The sequence below is a fragment of the Parasteatoda tepidariorum genome, chromosome 1, assembly GCF_043381705.1.
Source record: "Parasteatoda tepidariorum isolate YZ-2023 chromosome 1, CAS_Ptep_4.0, whole genome shotgun sequence".
NCBI lineage: Eukaryota > Metazoa > Arthropoda > Arachnida > Araneae > Theridiidae > Parasteatoda > Parasteatoda tepidariorum.
Window position 1 is genome coordinate 88659707 of NC_092204.1, and position 6938 is coordinate 88666644.

Here is a 6938-nt window from a genome sequence, read left to right on the forward strand (position 1 = left end):
CTGTTGGATTTTAAAAACGCGAAAATACAAATAGCGATATTGAATTTTTAAATTGCGTAAATAAGAATCACGATGAATAATTTTTAGATCACGTGAATACGAATCGCAATGAGTAATTTTTAAATAGCGTACAAATACGAAAAACGAGATCTGATATTACAACTGCGTGATAACGAATCGCAATATTGGATTTAAAAATGCGTGAATACGAATCGCGACGTTGGATTTTAAACTCGCGAGAATACAGATCGCGATATTGAATTTTTAAATTGAGTGAATAGGAATTGCTAGTACGATTTTTAAACAGCGTAAAAAAAATTGCAACATATAAGTTTTAAATCAGTTAAATACGAAAATCGATGATTGATATTAAAATCGTCTGATTAAAAATCGCGATTTTAGCATATTCCAGCGCAGTTCCTAATATTTAAAATTCCGAAAATCAGCCCAACGAAGAAAAAAAAATCAAATACCGGTGGTCGAAACGAAACGCGACTATCGTTCCGGCGGCTTGGGTTTCTCTAATTGGACTCCCTAAAAATTTTAGTTTTTGGAACATGGTCGAAAATTTTAAAAATTGGGAGAAAAAAGCTGATTTCCGCTTTTTTGCGGAAGTCTTTCATCCCGTGGAGACGTGAACGGCAAAATGATCTCCAATGACTCACGGCGATGCGGATTAATATTTGAAACTGAATTCAGGTTTGCCAAATTTTGGACGTTTTGTCTCAGAATGGCTCAGCTTTGGCAGAAACTGAGCTGAATGTCGCAAAATGGCGCAGTTATGCCGTTTTGTCTCAGTTTGTCGCAAATGGCGCAGGCGTAGCATCCCTGATGGTTAGATCTGGCCACGAAAATCTTAATTTGGCACATTTGTGAGAGTTAGGAATGAAAAGTTTTTGCCCGATTCTTGGTTAATACGTAACTCAAAACAAAACTAGCAAATCGTCATTAATTTGAAAAAGATTGAAAGGTTATCAATTTTAATATTATAAGCAATAATTTAAGATAAGAATGTTCAATATTTTCAAAACATAACAAAAGATATTTTTTTAAGTTTTTACAAAATATATACTTTGCCTAAAGATTTAGGTGACATTCCCATGCCAGTAAATAAAAAAAGTCAGATAAAAATATTAGGTGCGGAGAAATTCTTGCACAAATGTAATACCAAAAAATATTTTATATGAATAGCTCAAACATTTATAGCTTTACCAAGTACATAAAAATTCTTATATTTTGTCAATTGAATAGTTATCTACGAGTTTTATTCGTTATCTAAGTAAGAAAAGCCTTTTATTATTTCCCTACCTTAACCCTTTTTTTAAATATATATACTGTAGAAATTTACATTCAACTTAAACTGAAAAAAGTTCTAAAAAAAAAAATCAAAGTCTAACAAATTTCCGGAAAACTTTAAAAGTCACCACAACAGATAGTACCTGATGCAAAAGGTTTTTACTACATAGACTGAATGGAAAACTCATTCACAGAGTTGCTTAAAATTTGGAGTAGTTTACTTTGGTCCAAGGAAAACTACCTCTGTTATAAATTGTTCCATCTATTTCTTGTACTCGTAGTGTTAAAGGGGGCAGATACCTTCGAATAACTTTTCAATAGAATTTTTTAAACATCAAATTAGCTAAATTTCAATCAGTCAAAATCTCAAAGTTCAGTTAAAAATAAAATTAAAGGTAAAATGTAGCGAAAAAAAATTAAGAATTTCAAATAATTTAATAAAAAAATTTTAGGATCATCACTTTTATGTATTAAAAAAAGTATATATACATATATTTTTTGAATGCCTTACAATTTGAACCAGGCCTTTTCAAATGAAACAAAATTAAAGCATAATTGCTTATAATTGAAGTTTTTAGTTATTTCATTTAATTTATGCACAATATAATTTTTTAAAATTTTAATTGTTTGATGAATATTGTATAATTTTTAAAAAGATGTTTTCTGAGTCCTAAAAGTTTTTAATATTTTAATTTATCTTCGTTTTATAGCAGCAAACAACTTATAACATGTTATGAACTCAAAATTTATAATCCAATTAGTTCCAAGCATACATTTTGGGATAAAATTAGATACTTTTTATGCTTAATGTTTTTTTTAATTATTAGTCATTAAATAAATGCAATGTGATTTTTTGACATGTTACAATAGAGTATGTTCTAATAATTATATATAGTATAAGCTTGTGAATTGTCAGACAAAAAAATTATTAGCAAAAAAACAATTTTTTTCTTTCATTTCTTCTTACTAATCATGCCAAAAGGGTCATTATAAAGGGAGAAGAATAAACTATGAATATTAGAAGTAGAACAATAATGGTGTTTAAAAAGAACACCAGCGGACAAGATTATTGAGTTTTAATTCAAAGATGTTTTTAATGAAAAAAATCTGTTCTGTTCATTGTTTTAGATTTTTTTTTATTATATCAGATTAAAATAATTTTAAAATTTGGGGCTAATTAAACTTATGCCTGTACTTGGAATAAATAAAAAAAAATACAACAGCGACTTGCCTGAAGGAGGATAAATGTTTTACCTTTCTAGCTTGCTCTATTCTGTTAATTTTTTTTTAATTCAAAATTCTACCTATATACTCTAATTTTGGCTAAACATTTTGAACTTTTAAGACTTTGTAAAAATTTTTGCACACTTATAAAATGTGTCAAATGACTGCTTAATGCCATTTTGGTCCAATTCATTAAATGTGAACAGTGAGGCACAATTACTTTGCAAGACATATTTCTGTGCAACACTTACTTTGGTATACTTGGTATATTAATCTCCTAAATTTTTAAAATCTGTTAAGATTCTGATGAACAAAAAGAAAGTTTTTTTTTTCCCACAGAAAATATATACATTACAGTGATTGATGGGAAGATTTTTGTATCTTGATCTATGCCAAAATAATCACCATGTCTTGGTGACTTCAAGGTAGGGGTTTGTGATAAACTAACAATAACATCACAAAAGTGGACCAACTCATAGCCACCTATTGGCAAACGTTAAAATGCTCTTTTTTCTTCTTCAGAGTTTAAAATTTAGTTGGTACCTTGGCTATAGTAGTTGGCAGAACAGATCACAATACAGAAATTTCTCTCCATTGACTGTAATTCAACACAAAAGCATTATATAAACAGAAAAATTCAATGAACACATACCTATAAGTGATAAAACATTATACTTCCAATGTTGTGGAATATAACTGAATAGTAAACTGCAAAGAAAAACAAATATTTTTTTGAAAATCTACAACATTTCATGATCTTTAGTATCCTATTGAAAGAAAAAAAAAAGATTAAACATTTCTAAGAATGAAATTTTTAGTTATATACATTCCCAGAAGCGGAAAGTGCTTAAAACTGTGACGTACGTCGTAGAACAATCAAAGTCCTGCGAACCCCCCCCTTCCCCGTCCCCCTGTCTCTTACTTTTATGTCCGGACCTTCATATCATAGGCATTTTATTAATACATAATTCATCATCATCATCGTCATTAACAAAATTTTGTACTTCAAAAGTGATTGAAGAAGTAACAAATCAAGAACGTTTGCCTTGGTTTAAAAAATAATGTAGTGTATCTGTGTATGGTGCTGTATTTTAATAGATGAAAATATAGTATTTTCACGTAAAGTTGACTTTTTTCGCTGTGAAATGCTTGCAGAACATATGTATAAATTAATGAGTCCCGTTGCAGAACATTTGAAAATATTCTGCTTATGGGTATACATTTAACAAGTTGCCACTAATTCACCGTTAAGATTAACCATAGAGTTAAAATCCGAATTTTTAGCCTAAACATCTCAAAAAGTTTGGAATCATTTTTTTTTTTTTTTTTTTTAGCTGACTAAATTCTTGCAANTTGGAATCATTTTTTTTTTTTTTTTGTTTAGCTGACTAAATTCTTGCAATAAAAGAAAATCTTGAATTTGTATCTTCATACATCAACTACTTTCGGCAAGGCGCCAAAGTGTTTTTTAAGATGCAAAAATTTTAAATAATCATTATGTAGTAGTTCACCTAAGGTGGTCGCAAGTTTCAATGTTAAAGTTGGTCCCTAGATATGTATAATAAACACAAATTTGCAAAAGTTATTTGGGGGAAATTTAGCGTTGCAGAAAATTTTCTAATATTACTAAAAAGAAAAACGGTCATGATTCTTCTATCCTAACATGATGCAGATCACTTTGCCAGAGATTGATATGAGAATTTTTCATGCAGACATTCAGGCATGCTGATATCAGAGATGAGTTTTTTTTTTTTTTTTTTTCAGTTTTAAAAAAAAAATCTGCCGGTTCAAAGCTTATCCTTTATGATAAAAATTCGTTTTTGCATTCTTTCCTACCTATGTGAATCAGATTTAAAATTACAATTAAAACCACACTGGAATTTGTATTCAAGCGATTTTCAAATCAAATAGTGATCCGTATAAAAGAGATTATAAAAATGAAAGATTTGTATTTACGGGATTTTAAAATACAATTATAGAGATTCCTGCCACGTGATTTTAAAAATCAATTATAGAGATTCCTGCCCACGTGATTTTAAAAATCAATTATGGAGACTCGCACTTACGGGATTTTAAAAATCAATTATAGAGATTCGTATTGATGGGATTTTAAAATCAAACAGAGATTTGCATTGATGGGATTTTAAAATCAGAGATTTGTATTAATGGGATTTTAAAATCAGAGATTTGTATTAATGGGATTTTAAAATCAAACAGAGATTCATATTAATGGAATTTTAAAATCAAACATAATAGATTCGTATTAATGGGAATTTAAAAATCGAACATAATAGATTCGTATTAATGGGATTTTAAAATATAAACATAGAGATTCATATTAATGGAATTTTAAAATCAAACATAGATATTCGTATTAACTGTTTATTCAGTACACTATAAAAGAAAAACAGAACAATTATCTTATATAAAATAAACATAAAATGGGCTTCATATCTAGAAGTTGAAGTAGCACTGATTTGTTGCCAGATTCCATAAATACCAATCATTTTTCCTATTAATCTACATCAATACTAACCACCCCCATGGATCTATGACAGGGACACTGAAACCAGGCAGAAGAGGCTTCAGCGTCTTTAAATTTTGTAAATTAAGGGACATGGACCCTTTAAAATTGTAATTTTTTCACTCAATATTTATGAAATTAAATTTACAATTTGTGTCTGAATTCTAAATTAAATTTCTATTTGAGCATGAATTCTGAGAGAAACTAAAAAAAATATTCCAGCGAGAAACTAAAAAAACATCACAGAAAGGGACTAACTCGAAAGGTATAACTCGTAGCCACCCCTGGGCAAACATCGAAAAAAAAATTTTAAATTAGCAAGTTTAAAATCTAATTGGCACCTTGGCGATTACAATTGGAGCACAGCTCACGATACGGAAATATCTTCCCTTTAGAATTGGTCCTTTTTCTGTATGTTTTTTCAATTTAGTTTCTCGCCAGCTGCTGCCCGGAAGTTGCCAAGACTTGGTGATTATTCTGCCACAGATCAGGATACTGAAATTACCCTGTAAATAGGTTGGTCCTTATATACATTATCAAGAATATTTTTAGGAGCTCTTTTTTCTCAATCTCAATTTTTTGAAGTTTCCTTTAATTACTTCCATATTTTGAATATACATGATTAATAACATTTTAATAAGTAAATAATAAATTATAACTTTATTATTATTATTTTTTAAAAATTACTCTTTTTGTTTATATATTTCTGTCAGTTCCAATCATGTAATCCCCCTATATTAAATATCTCTTAGTGGTTTTAATAGTACAATTTGTTGATTTTTTTTATTAAAAATAAGGTGTGAGTAAAGGTGAATACTCATAATTCAGAAAGAAAAAAAATTAATAATATAAGGCATTATTAATAGAGAAATTAATGAATAAGCTTACCAGTTTCAACCTGATTTCTTGATTCTACCTGTAATGAAAATAAATTAACTTAGTTGACAAATACATAAATAGCTTAAAATTAGTATTGATCAGTAACTTAATAAATTAAAAAAAACAAATGCGTAATTCTTTATCAACCATATTGATAGTTACAATGTTATGCAGGAAATACAATTACTGTTATAACAGGGATGAGAGTAGTCAGAAAGTAAAAAAGAGGAAATCCAAGAATATATATATAAACAAAAATTTGACAAAAAAAGTGCGATTTTTAAACTTGTAAACCATGTGATTATAAATCCCGATAAGAGGCTTTTAAATCACGTGAATATGAAACTCTACATCGAATTTAAAAAATGCGAACATACAAAACATGATGCGTAATTTTTAGATCAAGATGCATAATTTTAAAATCGCGAGATATTACAACGGCAAAAACGAATCACGATATTGGATTTTAAGCTCGCGTAGCTACATAGGGTTTTAAAAGCTCGTAAATACAAATCGCGATATTGGTGTTTTAAATCTCGTAAATAAGAATCGCAATGTACAATATTTAAATGGCCTGAATAAGAATCGCAACGTTCAACTTTTAAATCAGGTAAATACGAAAATCGATGATTGATAATAAAATCGCGATTTTAAAAATTCAAAACACGATATTAGATTTTTAAATCTCGTAAATACGAGTCATAATGTACGATATTTAAAAAGCGTAAGTCAGAACTGCAATGCGCAACTTTTAATTCAGGTAAATACGAAAATCGATGATTGATAATCGCGTGAATAAAAATCGAGATATTTGCAGAGTCTGGACCTGGAATTTCTAAAAAGCTTGTTTGAATTATTTTTTGTTTACACAATAAATAAAAATTTACAAGATTAATTGAATGAGCAAATAAATATTTTCACCGTAATTTCACCTCTATTTTTTTTTCGCTTTTTTTGTTTGCTTTTACTCCAGAATACAAGAAGCAGCGACGTCTAAATTACGAAAATACGAGCT